The sequence below is a fragment of the Cryptomeria japonica genome, unplaced genomic scaffold, assembly GCF_030272615.1.
Source record: "Cryptomeria japonica unplaced genomic scaffold, Sugi_1.0 HiC_scaffold_184, whole genome shotgun sequence".
Classification (NCBI taxonomy): Eukaryota; Viridiplantae; Streptophyta; class Pinopsida; order Cupressales; family Cupressaceae; genus Cryptomeria; species Cryptomeria japonica.
In genome coordinates, this window is record NW_026729006.1 from 168,388 (window position 1) to 187,500 (window position 19,113).

The window sequence follows — 19,113 nt, forward strand, 5'->3', positions numbered from 1 at the left end:
GTTATGAGCTTGTCGCAGTGTGTACTTAGCAAACCGCGACCCACGTGCGAATCCACCCCGGCCACCCACCCCCGTCGAGGTGCACACCCTCCCTCGCGAAGTGCGCCCCGTTCGCCAAGTGTGAGCCCTGCCCGGGTGCGCGCACCTTGCTAGGGCGTCGGGTGTGCACCCGGCCCGGCCTACGTGCGTGCACCTGGAGGGGGCGTCGTGTGCGTGCAGTGTCCCGTCTGCAACGCGGTGCCCACACACCACCTCGGGCGCAACGACCTGCGCTCACATGTGGGCCGAGTGCACCTTGGTGCATGTTCGGGGCGCCTCGGGTGCACGCTCGATCTTGCCCCGGTGCACCAAGGCGCTCGGTTTGCCCCGGGTGCGCACTTGGTGCAAGGTGGGCACCCAAAATAGGGATCAAGCACCAAAACACAAGTTTCGGGATGCAAAATGGGACCCAAGGACCACAAATGCGTTCCAAGACCCATGATGGGTCCACGAGAACAAAAATGTGTTCCGAGACTTAATAAACAAATATTGGGTTTTAGGAGAAGAAACATGCTCTGATGCCCAAAACGAGAATCGACCCCGAAAAGGCCACAGGCCAAAAGTGGGATGCGAGACAAAAAAAAATGGGACCCGAGGACCAAAATTGGGTTCCCAGGTCGAAGACAGGGCAACCGGACAAGAAACGACCTCTAAGGCTCGAAATGAGTCCCGACGACTAAAACTTGACAAGAAGCACCCATCAGGCACCCAACTCGACACCCATGGGATGCCGACCCACCCGGGCTTCCACCTAGCACACCTTGGCACCCACCCACCCTCGCACCCAACCTCGCACCCAACTTAGCACCTTTGAACCCACATTGGCACTCACCCTGACCCTGGCACCTTGGAACCCACATTGGCACTCACCTTGACCCTGGCACCCACCTTTGCACTCACCTTGGGACCCACCCTGGCTCCCACCTCGGCACCCACCCAGACACCCACCTTGGTTCCTTGGCACCCACCTTGGATCCTTGGCACCCACCCCGACACCCACCTTGGCACGCAACTTGGCTACTTGCCACCCACCTTGGCTCCTTGACGCCCACCCCGACAACCACCCCGTGACCTACCCTGGCTAGGGTTGGTGCACACCCACCCTGGTGCCCACCTTGGCACCCACCCTATGACCCACCTTGGCACGCACCTTAGTACCCACCCCGTTACCCACCCTAGGACCCACCCCGTGACCCACCTTGGCCAGGGTGGGTGCCTTGGTGCGCACAACTTGCCTGGGCTGCACACCAGGGCGGGCTCAAGATGGCACCCGCGTTCCGTTTTTTTTACTATCTTTCAAAACGGAAATTTTAAAATCTCATTTTTTTCTTTTTTTTGCCTTTTCTGGAAATTAGTGAAGGCAGCGCATCAAAGGTGCGCAATGCTGGTGCGAACCCGGGAGCGCTCCGATGTGTGCTCCAAGGTGCGGCGTGCACGAAGTCCGAGCCCGGTTTGCCCCGGGTGCGCACCTCGCGTGCACCTTCGCCGGGGTGAGCACCTTGGCTGGGTTGCGCGCCCTGGTGCGTACCAAGGAGCGCTCTGAAGTGTGCTCCAAGGTGCGGCGTGCACGAAGTCGGAGCCCGGTTTGCCCCGGGTGTGCACCTCGGGTGCGCACCTCGCGTGCACCTTCGCTGCGGTGGGCACCTTGGCTGGGTTGCGCGCCTTGGTGGGCACCATGCAGTGCACGAAGTCGGAGCCCGGTTTGCCCCGGGCGCGCACCTCCGCCAGGGTGGGCACCTTGGTGCGCACAACTTGCCTGGGCTGCGCATCAGGAAGGGCTCAAGATGGCACCCGCGTTCCGTTTTTTTCACTATCTTTCAGAACGGAAATTTTAAAATATCGTTTTTTTTTGCCTTTTCTGGAAATTAGTGAAGGCAGCGCATCAAAGGTGCGCAACGCTGGTGCGAACCTGGGAGCGCTCCGATGTGTGCTCCAAGGTGCGGCGTGCACGAAGTCGGAGCCCGGTTTGCCTCGGGTGCGCCCTGGTGGGCACCATGGTGCGCACCAAGGAGCGCTCCGAAGTGTGCTCCAAGGTGCGGCCTGCACGAAGTCGGAGCCCGGTTTGCCCCGGGTGTGCACCTCGGGTGGGCACCTTGGTGCGCATGCCTTGCCTGGGCTGCGCACCAGGGCGGGCTCAAGATGGCACCCGCGTTCCTTTTTTTTCACTATCTTTCAAAACGGAAATTTTAAAATCTCATTTTTTTTTGCCTTTTTCTGGAAATTAGTGAAGGCAGCGCATCAAAGGTGCGCACCTCGCTGCCCACCACGGTGCGCAACGCCGGTGGGCACCCGGGAGTGCTTCGAAGTGTGCTCCAAGGTGCTGCGTGCACGTTGTCGGAGCCCGGTTTGCCCCGGGTGCGCACCTCGCGTGCACCTTCGTCGGGGTGGGCACCTTGGCTTGGTTTGCCCCGGCTGCGCTCCGAAGCGGGGTTATTGGAGCGCCGCCTCTTTTTTTGTCGGAGCGTTTGGTGGGGTTTCTCGCATTGGCTCTTCCGAGGCCCGGTTGCCACCCTGGCGCGCACGAAGTCGGAAGTAGGGTTAATTGCCCGGGTGCGCACCTTTGCCAGGGTGGCACCTTACCTGGGCTGCGCACCAGGGCGGGCTCAAGATGGCACGCGCGTTCCGTTTTTTTCACTATCTTTCAAAACGGAAATTTTAAAATCTCCTTTTTTTTTTGCCTTTTCTGGAAATTAGTGAAGGCAGCGCATCAAAGGTGCGCACCTCGCTGCCCACCTTGGTGTGCTCTGAGGTGCGCACCCGGGAGCGCTACGAAGTGTGCTCCAAGGTGCGGCGTGCACGTTGTCGGAGCCCGGTTTGCCCCGGGTGCGCACCTCGCCTGCACCTTGGCCGGGGTGGGCACCTTGGCTGGGTTTGCCCAGGGTGCGCTCCGAAGCGGGGTTACTGGAGCGACCCCTCTTTTTTTGTCAGAGAGTTTGGTGGGGTTTCTCGCATTGGCTCTTCCCAGGCCCGGTTGTTGGGTGCGCTCCCACCCTGGCGCGCGCGAAGTTGGAAGTTGGGTTAATTGCCCGGGCGCGCACCTTCGCCAGGGTGGGCACCTTGGTGCGCAAACCTTGGCTGGGCTGCGCACCAGGGCGGGCTCAAGATGGCACCAGCATTCCCTTTTTCTCACTATCTTTCAAAACGGAAATTTTAAAATCTCGTTTTTTTTTTGCCTTTTATGGAAATTAGTGAAGGCATCGCATCAAAGGTGCGCACCTCGCTGCCCACCTTGGTGTGCTCCGAGGTGCCCACCACGGTGCGCAACGCCGGTGCGAACCCGGGAGCGCCCCGATGTGTGCTCCAAGGTGCGGCGTGCACGAAGTCGGACCCCGGTTTGCCCCGGGTGCGCACCTCGCGTGCACCTTGGTGCGCACACCTTGGCTGGGTTGCGCGGCCTGGTGGGCACCATGGTGCGCACCAAGGAGCGCTCCGAAGTGTGCTCCAAGGTGCGGCGTGCACGAAGTCGGAGCCCGGTTTGCCCCGGGTGCGCACCTTCGCCGCGGTGGGCACCATGGCGTGCACGAAGTCGGAGCCCGGTTTGCCCCGGGTGCGCACCTCGCGTGCACCTTTGCCGGGGTGGGCACCTCGGCTGGGTTGCGCGCCCTGGTGCGCACCAAGGAGCGCTCTGAAGTGTGCTCCAAGGTGCGGCGTGCACGAAGTCGGAGCCCGGTTTGCCCCGGGTGTGCACCTCGCGTGCACCTTCGCTGCGGTGGGCACCTTGGCTGGGTTGCGCGCCTTGGTGGGCACCATGCAGTGCACGAAGTCGGAGCCCGGATTGCCCCGGGCGCGCACCTCCGCCAGGGTGGGCACCTTGGTGCGCACAACTTGCCTGGGGTGCGCACCAGGAAGGGCTCAAGATGGCACCCGCGTTCCGTTTTTTTCACTATCTTTCAGAACGGAAATTTTAAAATCTCGTTTTTTTTTGCCTTTTCTGGAAATTAGTGAAGGCAGCGCATCAAAGGTGCGCAACGCTGGTGCGAACCTGGGAGCGCTCCGATGTGTGCTCCAAGGTGCGGCGTGCACGAAGTCGGACCCCGGTTTGCCCCGGGTGCGCACCTCGCGTGCACCTTGGTGCGCACACCTTGGCTGGGTTGCGCGCCCTGGTGGGCACCATGGTGCGCACCAAGGAGCGCTCCGAAGTGTGCTCCAAGGTGCGGCGTGCACGAAGTCGGAGCCCGGTTTGCCCCGGGTGCGCACCTCGCGTGCACCTTCGCCGCGGTGGGCACCATGGCGTGCACGAAGTCGGAGCCCGGTTTGCCCCGGGTGCGCACCTCGCGTGCACCTTCGCCGGGGTGGGCACCTTGGTGTGCAGACCTTGGCTGGGTTGCGCGCCCTGGTGGGCACCATGGTGCGCACCAAGGAGCGCTCCGAAGTGTGCTCCAAGGTGCGGCCTGCACGAAGTCGGAGCCCGGTTTGCCCCGGGTGTGCACCTCGGGTGGGCACCTTGGTGCGCATGCCTTGCCTGGGCTGCGCACCAGGGCGGGCTCAAGATGGCACCCGCGTTCCTTTTTTTTCACTATCTTTCAAAATGGAAATTTTAAAATCTCATTTTTTTTTGCCTTTTTCTGGAAATTAGTGAAGGCAGCGCATCAAAGGTGCGCACCTCGCTGCCCACCACGGTGCGCAACGCCGGTGGGCACCCGGGAGTGCTTCGAAGTGTGCTCCAAGGTGCTGCGTGCACGTTGTCGGAGCCCGGTTTGCCCCGGGTGCGCACCTCGCGTGCACCTTCGTCGGGGTGGGCACCTTGGCTGGGTTTGCCCCGGCTGCGCTCCGAAGCGGGGTTATTGGAGCGCCGCCTCTTTTTTTGTCGGAGCGTTTGGTGGGGTTTCTCGCATTGGCTCTTCCGAGGCCCGGTTGCCACCCTGGCGCGCACGAAGTCGGAAGTAGGGTTAATTGCCCGGGTGCGCACCTTTGCCAGGGTGGGCACCTTACCTGGGCTGCGCACCAGGGCGGGCTCAAGATGGCACGCGCGTTCCGTTTTTTTCACTATCTTTCAAAACGGAAATTTTAAAATCTCCTTTTTTTTTTGCCTTTTCTGGAAATTAGTGAAGGCAGCGCATCAAAGGTGCGCACCTCGCTGCCCACCTTGGTGTGCTCTGAGGTGCGCACCCGGGAGCGCTACGAAGTGTGCTCCAAGGTGCGGCGTGCACGTTGTCGGAGCCCGGTTTGCCCCGGGTGCGCACCTCGCCTGCACCTTGGCCGGGGTGGGCACCTTGGCTGGGTTTGCCCAGGGTGCGCTCCGAAGCGGGGTTACTGGAGCGCCCCCTCTTTTTTTGTCAGAGCATTTGGTGGGGTTTCTCGCATTGGCTCTTCCCAGGCCCGGTTGTTGGGTGCGCTCCCACCCTGGCGCGCGCGAAGTTGGAAGTTGGGTTAATTGCCCGGGCGCGCACCTTCGCCAGGGTGGGCACCTTGGTGCGCACACCTTGGCTGGGCTGCGCACCAGGGCGGGCTCAAGATGGCACCAGCATTCCCTTTTTCTCACTATCTTTCAAAACGGAAATTTTAAAATCTCATTTTTTTTTTGCCTTTTATGGAAATTAGTGAAGGCATCGCATCAAAGGTGCGCACCTCGCTGCCCACCTTGGTGTGCTCCGAGGTGCCCACCACGGTGCGCAACGCCGGTGCGAACCCGGGAGCGCCCCGATGTGTGCTCCAAGGTGCGGCGTGCACGAAGTCGGACCCCGGTTTGCCCCGGGTGCGCACCTCGCGTGCACCTTGGTGCGCACACCTTGGCTGGGTTGCGCGGCCTGGTGGGCACCATGGTGCGCACCAAGGAGCGCTCCGAAGTGTGCTCCAAGGTGCGGCGTGCACGAAGTCGGAGCCCGGTTTGCCCCGGGTACGCACCTCGCGTGCACCTTCGCCGGGGTGGGCACCTCGGCTGGGTTGCGCGCCCTGGTGCGCACCAAGGAGCGCTCCGAAGTGTGCTCCAAGGTGCGGCGTGCACGAAGTCGGAGCCCGGTTTGCCCCGGGTGCGCACCTTCGCCGCGGTGCGCACCATGGCGTGCACGAAGTCGGAGCCCGGTTTGCCCCGGGTGCGCACCTCGCGTGCACCTTCGGCGGGGTTGCGCGCCCTGGTGGGCACCATGGTGCGCACCAAGGAGCGCTCCGAAGTGTGCTCCAAGGTGCGGCGTGCACGAAGTCGGAGCCCGGTTTGCCCCGGGTGCGCACCTCGCGTGCACCTTCGGCGGGGTTGCGCGCCCTGGTGGGCACCATGGTGCGCACCAAGGAGCGCTCCGAAGTGTGCTCCAAGGTGCGGCGTGCACGAAGTCGGAGCCCGGTTTGCCCCGGGTGCGCACCTCGCGTGCACCTTCGCCGCGGTGGGCACCATGGCGTGCACGAAGTCGGAGCCCGGTTTGCCCCGGGTGCGCACCTCGCGTGCACCTTCGCCGGGGTGGGCACCTCGGCTGGGTTGCGCGCCCTGGTGCGCACCAAGGAGCGCTCCGAAGTGTGCTCCAAGGTGCGGCGTGCACGAAGTCGGAGCCCGGTTTGCCCCGGGTGCGCACCTCGCGTGCACCTTCGCCAGGGTGGGCACCTCGGTGCGCACACCTTCTCAATGTTTTCTTGCCTTTTCTGGAAATTGGTGAAGGCAGCGCATCAAAGGTGCGCACCTCGGTGTGCTCCGAGGTGCGAACCCGAGAGCGCTCCGAGGTGCCCACGAAGTCGAAAGTCGGGTTAATTGCATTGTTTTCCCCGGGTGCGCTCCGAGGTGCGCAACATCGGCGCGCACCAAGGAGGGCTCCGAAGTGTGCTCCAAGGTGCGCACGATGGCGTGCACCTCTGGTGCGCACGATTCGGAGCTCGGTTTGACCGGGGTGCGCACACCTTGGCTGGGTTGCGCACCTTTTGTGCGCTCCAAGGTGCGCACGAAGTCGGAGCTCGGTTTGCCCCGGGTGCGCACCTTCGCCAGGGTGCGCACCTTGATGCGCACGCCTTGGCTGGGCTGCGCACCTTGGTGGGCGCCATGGTGCGCACCTTTCGTGCGCTCCAAGGTGCGCACGAAGTCGGAGCTCGGTTTGCCCCGGGTGCGCACCTTGGTGGGCGCCATGGTGCACTCCGAGGTGCCCAAGATTGGTGCGCACCAAGGAGCGCTCCGAAGTGCGCTCCAAGGTGCGCGCGAAGTCGAAAGTTGGGTTAATTGTCCGGTTTGCCTCGGGTGCGCACCTTGCGTGCACCTTCGCCAGGGTGGGCGCCTTGGTGCGCACACCTTGGCTGGGCTGCGCACACCTTGGCACCCGCGTTTCCTTCATTTTAAATTTTTTTTTTTTACAATCTCTCAAGTGGGAAATTCTATAATCTCAACTTTTTTTGCCTTTTCAGGAAACTTTTGAATGGAGCGCATCATTGGTGCGCTCCGAAGTGTGCTCCAAAGCTCTCTCCAGCTGCGTGCACCTGCCCCGGCCGCGCACCCGGCCCCGCCCAGCTTCGCTCACCTGTCCCGGGCGTCTGGTGCGGAACCTTAGAGTAAGAAACATCACCGTGCACCTTGGCCAACGTGCGCGACTCGACCGAGCGCGCACTGGCCGAGGTGCACACCGATTTCACCTGGGTGCGCGCGCAGCACCTCGGGCGCACCGGGGTGCGCGCACAACGCCCGGGTTGCACCGTGGCCTGTGTGCTCGGGGTGCCTCGGGTGCGCGCTCGGTGTCGCCCCCGCGCGCGCGGTAGTGCGGGCAGCGCACCCCGGCCCGGCCCGGCCCCGACGAGAACGCAAACGGGCAAAAGGTTTATTCAAATAGCATTGCGACGCCCGGCGAAAAACTAAAAAAGGGTGCAACACCGGGACTTCCCGGGAGGTCACCCATCCCAGTACTACTCCGGCCCAAGCGCGCTTAACTGCGGAGTTCTGATGGGATCCGGTGCACTAATGCTGGTATGATCGCACCCGTTATGAGCTTGTCGCAGTGTGTACTTAGCAAACCGCGACCCACGTGCGAATCCACCCCGGCCACCCACCCCCGTCGAGGTGCACACCCTCCCTCGCGAAGTGCGCCCCGTTCGCCAAGTGTGAGCCCTGCCCGGGTGCGCGCACCTTGCTAGGGCGTCGGGTGTGCACCCGGCCCGGCCTACGTGCGTGCACCTGGAGGGGGCGTCGTGTGCGTGCAGTGTCCCGTCTGCAACGCGGTGCCCACACACCACCTCGGGCGCAACGACCTGCGCTCACATGTGGGCCGAGTGCACCTTGGTGCATGTTCGGGGCGCCTCGGGTGCACGCTCGATCTTGCCCCGGTGCACCAAGGCGCTCGGTTTGCCCCGGGTGCGCACTTGGTGCAAGGTGGGCACCCAAAATAGGGATCAAGCACCAAAACACAAGTTTCGGGATGCAAAATGGGACCCAAGGACCACAAATGCGTTCCAAGACCCATGATGGGTCCACGAGAACAAAAATGTGTTCCGAGACTTAATAAACAAATATTGGGTTTTAGGAGAAGAAACATGCTCTGATGCCCAAAACGAGAATCGACCCCGAAAAGGCCACAGGCCAAAAGTGGGATGCGAGACAAAAAAAAATGGGACCCGAGGACCAAAATTGGGTTCCCAGGTCGAAGACAGGGCAACCGGACAAGAAACGACCTCTAAGGCTCGAAATGAGTCCCGACGACTAAAACTTGACAAGAAGCACCCATCAGGCACCCAACTCGACACCCATGGGATGCCGACCCACCCGGGCTTCCACCTAGCACACCTTGGCACCCACCCACCCTCGCACCCAACCTCGCACCCAACTTAGCACCTTTGAACCCACATTGGCACTCACCCTGACCCTGGCACCTTGGAACCCACATTGGCACTCACCTTGACCCTGGCACCCACCTTTGCACTCACCTTGGGACCCACCCTGGCTCCCACCTCGGCACCCACCCAGACACCCACCTTGGTTCCTTGGCACCCACCTTGGATCCTTGGCACCCACCCCGACACCCACCTTGGCACGCAACTTGGCTACTTGCCACCCACCTTGGCTCCTTGACGCCCACCCCGACAACCACCCCGTGACCTACCCTGGCTAGGGTTGGTGCACACCCACCCTGGTGCCCACCTTGGCACCCACCCTATGACCCACCTTGGCACGCACCTTAGTACCCACCCCGTTACCCACCCTAGGACCCACCCCGTGACCCACCTTGGCCAGGGTGGGTGCACCCACCCTGGTGCCCACCTTGGCACCCACCCATCCTAGCACCCAGCCTGTGACCGGGCTTGGAACCCAACCTTGCACCCGCACCCGTCTTGGCCAGTGTGGGTGCGCACCCATCCTGGCACCCACGTTGTGACACACCCTTTAACCCACGCACCCTAGCACCCACGTTGGCACCCACCTTGGAACCCAACCTAGCAACTTGGCACCCACCCCGTGACCCACCTTGGCATCCACCATAGCAGTCGCCGACTTGGCACCCACCTCGGCACCCACCTTGACACTTGTGGACCCACCTTGCCACTCACCCTAGCATCGACCCATCCTAGCACCCACCCTGGCACCTTTGCACCCTAGCACTCACCCATCCTAGCACCTAACCTGTGACCCACCTTGACACTCACCCTCGCACCCACCTTGGAACCCAACCTAGCACCCACCCACCCTGACACCAACCCTAGCACCTACCCACCCTTGCACCCACCCTGTGACCCATCTTGGCACCCACCCATCCTACCACTCAACCTATCACCCACCTTCTCACCCACCTTGGCATCCACCTTAGCACCCACCCACACTGGCACCTTGGCACCCACCTCGGGCAAGGTGGGTGCACACCCACCCTGGCACCCAATTTAGAACCCACCGAGCATGTTACCCACCTTGGCACCCACATTGCAGCCCACCCTAGTACCCACCCTATGACCCACATTGGCATCCACACCCTAGCACCCAGGCACCTCGACACCCGCCTTGACACCCACCCTAGCACTGAACCTGTGACCCACCTTGGAACTCACCCTAGAACCCACCCACCCTGTGAACCACCTTGGCATCCACCTTAGCACCCACCCACCTTGGCACCCACTCTAGCACTCACCCATCCTAACACCCAACTTGTTACCCACCTTGGCACCCGCCCTCGCGTCCACCTTGAAACCCACCCTAGCACCCACCCACGCAGGAGCCCACCTTGGCACCCAACCTAACACCCACGCATCCTGGCACCCAACTTGTGACCCACCTTGGAACCCACCCTAGTACCCACCTTTGAACCCACTATATCACCAACCCACCTTGGCACCCACCCTATGACCCTCTTTGGAATCCACCCTAGCACGCACCCACCCTGGCACCCACCATGGAGCGCACCCTAGCACCCACCCACCTCGGCACGCACCTCAACACCCACCTTGGTGTGCGCACTGCGCCAACCTCTCAAAGACCCTATGTGGTGCGCTCCAAAGTGTACACCTTTGGTGCGCTCCAAGGTGCGCACCTTTGGTGCACACCGAGGTGCACACCAAAGTGTGCACCGAGGTGAGCACCAAAGTGCACTCCAGGGTGCACACCAAGGCGTGCACCTTTGGTGCGGTCAATGCAAACGAATTCGGAAGTTGGGGTCGATGTCCTAATCGCTGCTGCAGACTACACGTATGAGAATCGGACAAATAGCTTTATATAGGGGAGGTGTTGCGTTTGATGGGTCGACTCCCCTGGTTGTGTGCACTGCACCAACTTCAAAGACCCTGTCTTGTTTAAGAAGTCAAAAGTTGGGGTGGATGTCCTAATCATTGCTGCAGTCTACGCATGTATGAGAATCAGACAAATAGCTTATATAGGGGAGGTGTTGCATTCGGTGGGTTGACTCCCCTGGTTGTGCGCACTGCGCCAACCTCAAAGACCCCGCATAGCAGAAGAAGTCGGAAGTCGGATTTTGGTGAGCACCAAGGCGTGCACCTTTGGTGCGGTCAACGCAGACGAATTCAGAAGTTGGGGTGGATGTCCTAATCGTTGTTGCAGGCTACACATGTATGAGAATCAGACAAATAGCTTATATAGGGGAGGTGTTGGGTTTGATGGGTCAACTCCCTTGGTTGTGCGCATTACGCCAACCTCAAAGACCTTGTTTTCGTTAAGAAGTCAAAAGTTGGGGTCAATGTCCTAATGGCTCCTGCAGGCTACACATGTATGAGAATCGGACAAATAGCTTATATAGGGGAGGTGTTGGGTTTGATGGGTCGACTCCCCTGGTTGTGCGCATTACGTCAACCTCAAAGACCTTGTTTTCGTTAAGAAGTCAAAAGTTGGGGTCGATGTCCTAATTGCTCCTGTAGACTACACATGTATGAGAATCAGACAAATAGCTTATATAGGGGAGGTGTTGGGTTTGATGGGTTGACTCCCCTAGTTGTTCGCATTACACCAACCTCAAAGACCTTGTTTTCGTTTAGAAGCCGAAAGTTGGGGTCGATGTCCTAATTGCTCCTGCAGGCTACGCATGTATGAGAATCAGACAAATAGCTTATATAGGGGAGGTGTTGGGTTTGATGGGTCGACTCCCCTGGTTGTGCGCATTGCGCCAACCTCAAAGACCCTGCATTGCGGATGAAGTCGAAAGTCAGAGTTTGGTGTGCTACAAGGTGTGGTCGAAGGTGCTCACCTAGGTGTGCACCTTTGGAGCACAGGAAAAGTGCCCTCCAAAAGTGCGCACCTTTGGAGTGCACAAAAGTGCCCTCCAAAAGTGCGCACCTTTGGAGCGCAGAAAAGTGCCCTCCAAAAAGTGCCCTCCAAAAGTGCGCACCTTTGGAGCGCAGAAAAGTGCCCTCCAAAAAGTGCCCTCCAAAAGTGCGCACCTTTGGAGCGCAGAAAAGTGCCCTCCAAAAAGTGCCCTCCAAAAGTGCGCACCTTTGGAGCGCAGAAAAGTGCCCTCCAAAAGTGCGCACCTTTGGAGCGCAGAAAAGTGCCCTCCAAAAAGTGCCCTCCAAAAGTGCGCACCTTTGGAGCGCAGAAAAGTGCCCTCCAAAAAGTGCCCTCCAAAAGTGCGCACCTTTGGAGCGCAGAAAAGTGCCCTCCAAAAAGTGCCCTCCAAAAGTGCGCACCTTTGGAGCGCAGAAAAGTGCCCTCCAAAAAGTGCCCTCCAAAAGTGCGCACCTTTGGAGCGCAGAAAAGTGCCCTCCAAAAAGTGCCCTCCAAAAGTGCGCACCTTTGGAGCGCAGAAAAGTGCCCTCCAAAAGTGCGCACCTTTGGAGCGCACAAAAGTGCCCTCCAAAAGTGCGCACTTTTGGTGCGCACCAAGGCGCTGGTTCGGTCGTTGCAGGCGAGTTCGGAAGTTGGGGTCGATGTCCTGAGCGGAGGTGCAAACTACACAGGTGTCGGAATCGGACAAATAGCTTATATAGGGGAGGTGTATGCTTCGATGGGTCGACTCCCCAGGTTGAGCGCACCGCGCCAACCTCAAAGACCCTACGGTATGGATGAAGTCGGAAGTTGGGTCCGATGACCAATTCGATTAGTAGGTATGCTCATGAGGTCGGAATTTGGGTCCGATGACCTGCCATGTGCAGGAAGGCGAATGTTGACACTGTGCGTTGCAAGGTGCACACCAAGGCGCTGGTGCGGTCTTTTTAGTCGAGTTCGGAAGTTGGGGTCGATGTCCTGATCGGAGGTGCAAGCTACACAGGTGTGGGAATCGGACAAATAGCTTATATAGGGGAGGTGTATGCTTCGTTGGGTCGACTCCCCGGGTTGAGCGCACCGCGCCAACCTCAAAGACCCTACGGTATGGATGAAGTCGGAAGTTGGGTCCGATGACCGATTCGATATGTAGGCATACTCGCGAGGTCGGAATTTGGGTCCGATGACCTGCCACGTGCAGGAAGGCGAATGTTGGCACTGTGCGTTGCAAGGTGCGCACCAAGGCGCTGGTTCGGTCGTTGGAGGCGAGTTCGGAAGTTGGGGTCGATGTCTTGATCGGAGGTGCAAACTACACAGGTGTGGGAATCGGACAAATAGCTTATATAGGGGAGGTGTATGCTTCGTTGGGTCGACTCCCCGGGTTGAGCGCACCGCGCCAACCTCAAAGACCCTACGGTATGGATGAAGTCGGAAGTTGGGTCCGATGACCGATTCGATATGTAGGCATACTCGCGAGGTCGGAATTTGGGTCCGATGACCTGCCATGTGCAGGAAGGCGAATGTTGGGACTGTGCGTCGCAAGGTGCGCACCAAGGCGCTGGTGCCGTCGTTGCAGTCGAGTTCGGAAGTTGGGGTCGATGTCCTGGTCAGAGGTGCAAACTACACAGGTGTGGGAATCGGACAAATAGCTTATATAGGGGAGGTGTATGCTTCGATGGGTCGACTCCCTGGGTTGAGCGCACCGCGCCAACCTCAAAGACCCTACAGTATGGATGAAGTCGGAAGTTGGGTCCGATGACCGATTCGATACGTAGGCATATTGGCGAGGTCTGAATTTGTGTCCGATGACCTGCCATGCGCAGGAAGGCGGAATTTGGGTCCGATGACCGAGTTGATGGCGTGCCATGCGCAGAAAGGCGGAATTTGGGTCCGATGACCGAGTTGATGTTGATGGCCCGCCATGCACAGGAAGGCGGAATTTGGGTCCGATGACCGATTTGAAGGCGTGCCATACGCAAAAAGGCGGAGTTTGGGTCCGATGACCGAGTTGATATTGATGGCCCGCCATGCGCAGGAAGGCGGAATTTGGGTCCGATGACCTGACATACGCATGGAGTCCGACTCGGGGGCCGATGTTCGATTCGATGACTTGCATTGTGGGTAAAGTCGGAAGTTGTGGTCTTTGACCCGATTCGATGACCAGACTTCGGCTGCTTGAGAATCGGACAAATAACTTATATAGGGGAGGTAGTGTTCTCGAGCATCCTCCCCCCGTGCCCGTTTATGTCGATTGATGCTGGTGCTCGACTGGTTGGAGCGCTCGGATGCAAAAATCTTGCACCAGGATTTATCGATTGTGATGGACACGGCAAGTCTCCTGATTGCTATGCAGGAGCTCATCGTGAATCTCTATGCGGCCTTGGTATGGACTCGACCTGCGGAATGGTTCGGCAATGGTAGTCGCTCCAACACGTCCTTGCAATGGCCACAGAGGTGATTCGACTAGAGCTCCAGTCTAGCTTTTGGGTTGCTTGGCGGACTGGTATAGCCGCGATCGAGTTCCGGCCATGAACGTTTTAGATAGCTCTTGGGCTTTCTGGGACGGAAGTCGGAAGTTTGGGCTGTTGTCCGATTTGATGACCATTCTTCGGATGTGTGAGAATCGGACAAATAACTTATATAGGGGACTGTGTTGTCTCACGCAGCCCCCTCCGTGCCCCTCTATCTCGACCGATGTTGGTGCTTGAAAGGGTTGGGATCGCTCGGATTTATAAACGTGCACCACCATTTGTCGAGTGTGAGGGACGCGGCAGGTCTCCTAAATGCTATGCGGGCGCTCTCTGAGAATCTCTATCCGGCCTCGACACAGACTAGTCTTGCTGAATGGTTTGGCACTGGTAGTCGATCCAACACGTCGTTGTTGTGGCCGCCTAGGCGATTCGATTCGAGCCCCCGTCTAGCTTTTGGGTTGCTTGGCGGATTTTGCCCTATCCGCAAGTGAGCTCGGTCCCTAAACGTTCGAGAAACCCGATTGCTATGCGCCGACTCTCTTTCTTGCGAGCCTCCATCTAGCTTTTGGGTCTCTACGGAACGGAAGTCGGAATCTGGGACCGTTGTTTGATTCGACGAGGCAGACTACGGTTGTGCGAGAATCGGACAAATAACTTATATAGGGGAGGTGTTGACTGGAGCATTCTCCCCCGTGCCCCTCTAACTCGACCAATGCTGGCGCTCGAACGGTGGTAGCGCTCGGATTTTCATTGAGCGCCAGCATTGGTCGATTTAGAGGGGCATGCGAGATTCCCGAATGCTATGCGAGGGCTCTAACGGAAATGTCTATTGGTTTCGGTATGGATGCAATTGCGAGTGGTTCGGCAAAGGTAGTCGTTCCGATGCGTCCATGTCGTGGCCAAATCGATAATTCGATTTGAGCCCTCGTATAGCATTTGGGTCTCTCGATGTGATTCCGCATTCCAGTCCCTTTGGGCACTGCTTGAGCCGCATCCCAGGGGGTTCCCTTCCCAATAATCTGCCTCGCAACCCGATTGCTATGCGGTGAGGCTCCTCGGCCGCCTCGGAACTATCTGTGTATCAGACGCATCGCGGGATAAGGGGTTGGCAACGGTAGTCGCCCCAAGCGCGTCCGATGCTTGGACCATTCCGAGGCGGCCCTGAAGCCTCTTCCGTCTAGCCGTTGGGTCCTTCTCGCCGCATCCCTCGCCTCGCACCCCGATTGCTATGCGGTGAGGCTCCTCGGCCGCCTCGGAACTATCTGTGTATCGGACGCGTCGCGGGATAAGGGGTTGTCACTGGTAGTCGCCCCAAGCGCGTCCGATGCTTGGACCATTCCGAGGCGGCCCTGAAGCCTCTTCCGTCTAGCCGTTGGGTCCTTCTCGCCGCATCCCTCGCCTCGCACCCCGATTGCTATGCGGTGAGGCTCCTCGGCCGCCTCGGAACTATCTGTGTATCGGACGCGTCGCGGGATAAGGGGTTGTCATTGGTAGTCGCCCCAAGCGCGTCCGATGCTTGGACCATTCCGAGGCGGCCCTGAAGCCTCTTCCGTCTAGCCGTTGGGTCCTTCTCGCCGCATCCCTCGCCTCGCACCCCGATTGCTATGCGGTGAGGCTCCTCGGCCGCCTCGGAACTATCTGTGTATCGGACGCGTCGCGGGATAAGGGGTTGTCACTGGTAGTCGCCCCAAGCGCGTCCGATGCTTGGACCATTCCGAGGCGGCCCTGAAGCCTCTTCCGTCTAGCCGTTGGGTCCTTCTCGCCGCATCCCTCGCCTCGCACCCCGATTGCTATGCGGTGAGGCTCCTCGGCCGCCTCGGAACTATCTGTGTATCGGACGCGTCGCGGGATAAGGGGTTGTCACTGGTAGTCGCCCCAAGCGCGTTCGATGCTTGGACCATTCCGAGGCGGCCCTGAAGCCTCTTCCGTCTAGCCGTTGGGTCCTTCTCGCCGCATCCCTCGCCTCGCACCCCGATTGCTATGCGGTGAGGCTCCTCGGCCGCCTTGGAACTATCTGTGTATCAGACGCGTCGCGGGATAAGGGGTTGTCACTGGTAGTCGCCCCAAGCGCGTCCGATGCTTAGACCATTCCGAGGCGGACCCGAAGCCTCTTCCGTCTAGCCGTTGGGTCCTTCTCGCCGCATCCTTCGCCTCGCACCCCGATTGCTATGCGGTGAGGCTCCTCGGCCGCCTCGGAACTATCTGTGTATCGGACGCGTCGCGGGATAAGGGGTTGTCACTGGTAGTCGCCCCAAGCGCGTCCGATGCTTGGACCATTCCGAGGCGGACCCGAAGCCTCTTCCGTCTAGCCATTGGGTCCTTCTCGCCGCATCCCTCGCCTCGCACCCCGATTGCTATGCGGTGAGGCTCCTCGGCCGCCTTGGAACTATCTGTGTATCGGACGCGTCGCGGGATAAGGGGTTGTCACTGGTAGTCGCCCCAAGCGCGTCCGATGCTTGGACCATTCCGAGGCGGACCCGAAGCCTCTTCCGTCTAGCCGTTGGGTCCTTCTCGCCGCATCCCTCGCCTCGCACCCCGATTGCTATGCGGTGAGGCTCCTCGGCCGCCTTGGAACTATCTGTGTATCGGACGCGTCGCGGGATAAGGGGTTGTCACTGGTAGTCGCCCCAAGCGCGTCCGATGCTTGGACCATTCCGAGGCGGACCCGAAGCCTCTTCCGTCTAGCCGTTGGGTCCTTCTCGCCGCATCCCTCGCCTCGCACCCCGATTGCTATGCGGTGAGGCTCCTCGGCCGCCTTGGAACTATCTGTGTATCGGACGCGTCGCGGGATAAGGGGTTGTCACTGGTAGTCGCCCCAAGCGCGTCCGATGCTTGGACCATTCCGAGGCGGCCCCGAAGCCTCTTCCGTGTAGCCGTTGGGTCCTTCTCGCCGCATCCCTCGCCTCGCACCCCGATTGCTATGCGGTGAGGCTCCTCGGCCGCCTTGGAACTATCTGTGTATCGGACGCGTCGCGGGATAAGGGGTTGTCACTGGTAGTCGCCCCAAGCGCGTCCGATGCTTGGACCATTCCGAGGCGGCCCCGAAGCCTCTTCCGTGTAGCCGTTGGGTCCTTCTCGCCGCATCCCTCGCCTCGCACCCCGATTGCTATGCGGTGAGGCTCCTCGGCCGCCTTGGAACTATCTGTGTATCGGACGCGTCGCGGGATAAGGGGTTGTCACTGGTAGTCGCCCCAAGCGCGTCCGATGCTTGGACCATTCCGAGGCGGACCTGAAGCCTCTTCCCTCTAGCCGTTGGGGCTTTCTCGCCGCATCCCTCGCCTCGCACCCTGATTGCTATGCTGTGAGGCTCCTCGGCCGCCTTGGAACTATCTGTGTATCGGACGCATCGCGGGATAAGGGGTTGGCAGTGGTAGTCGCCCCAAGCGCATCCGATGCTTGGACCATTCCGAGGCGGCCCTGCAGCCTCTTCCGTCTAGCCGTTGGGGCCATCTCGCCGCATCCCCCACCTCGCACCACGATTGCTATGCGGTGAGGCTCCTTGGCCGCCTCGGAACTATCTGTGTATCGGACGCATCGCGGGATAAGGGGTTGTCACTGGTAGTCGCCCCAAGCGCGTCCGATGCTTGGACTATTCCGAGGCGGCCCTGCAGCCTCTTCCGTCTAGCCGTTGGGGCCATCTCGCTGCATCCCCCACCTCCTCGGCCGCCTCGGAACTATCTGTGTATCGGACGCATCGCGGGATAAGGGGTTGGCAGTGGTAGTCGCCCCAAGCGCGTCCGATGCTTGGACTATTCCGAGGCAGCCCTGCAGCCTCTTCCGTCTAGCCTTTGGGGCCATCTCGCCGCATCCCTCGCCTCGCACCCCGATTGCTATGCGGTGAGGCTCCTCGGCCGCCTGGGAACTATCTTCGTATCGGACGCATCGCGGGATAAGGGGTTGTCACTGGTAGTCGCCCCAAGCGCGTCCGATGCTTGGACTATTCCGAGGCGGCCCTGTGGCCTCTTCCGTCTAGCCGTTGGGGCCATCTCGCCGCATCCCCCACCTCGCACCCCGATTGCTATGCGGTGAGGCTCTTCGGCCGCCTTGGAACTATCTTCGTATCGGACGCATTGCGGGATAAGGGGTTGTCACTGGTAGTGGCCCCAAGCGCGTCCGATGCTTGGACTATTCCGAGGCGGCCCTGCAGCCTCTTCCGTCTAGCCGTTGGGGCCATCTCGCCGCATCCCCCACCTCGCACCCCGATTGCTATGCGGTGAGGCTCCTCGGCCGCCTTGGAACTATCTTCGTATCGGACGCATCGCGGGATAAGGGGTTGTCACTGGTAGTCGCCCCAAGCGCGTCCGATGCTTGGACTATTCCGACGCGGCCCTGTGGCCTCTTCCGTCTAGCCGTTGGGGCCATCTCGCCGCATCCCCCACCTCGCACCCCGATTGCTATGCGGTGAGGCTCCTCGGCCGCCTTGGAACCATCTTCGTATCGGACGCATCGCGGGATAGGGGGCTGTCACTGGTAGTCGCCCCAAGCGTGTCCGATGCTTGGACCATTCCTAGGCGGCCCTGAAGCCTCTTCCGTCTAGCCGTTGGGGCCTTCCCGCCCCATCCCTCGCCTCGCACCCCCGATTGCTATGCGGTGAGGCTCCTCGGCCGCCTTGGAACCATCTGTGTATCGGACGCATCGCGGGATAAGGGGTTGGCACTGGCAGTCGCCCCAAGCGCGTCCGATGCTTGGACCATTCCGAGGTGGCCCTGAAGCCTCTTCCGTCTAGCCGTTGGGGCCTTCCCGCCCCATCCCTCGCCTCGCACCCCGATTGATATGCGGTGAGGCTCCTCGGCCGCCTTGGAACTATCTGTGTATCGGACGCATCGCGGGATAAGGGGTTGGCACTGGTAGTCGTCCCAATCGCATCCGATGCTTGGACCATTCCGAGGCGGCCCTGCAGCCTCTTCCGTTTAGCCGTCGGGGCCTTCCCGCCGCATCCCTCGCCTCGCATCCCGATTCCTATGCGGTGAGTCTTCTCGGCCGCCGCGGAACTATACCTGTTATTGCTAC

The 19,113-nt window shown here is 60.3% G+C and overlaps 1 non-coding gene across 1 annotated transcript; it reads right to left on the reverse strand.

Moving 5' to 3' along the window:
* Positions 1 to 7,804: 7,804 nt before the first annotated feature.
* On the reverse strand, positions 7,805 to 7,923 carry LOC131867792 (5S ribosomal RNA). Its single transcript, XR_009366324.1, has one exon. It is a non-coding gene; the product is annotated as a 5S ribosomal RNA (ribosomal RNA).
* Positions 7,924 to 19,113: the final 11,190 nt, after the last annotated feature.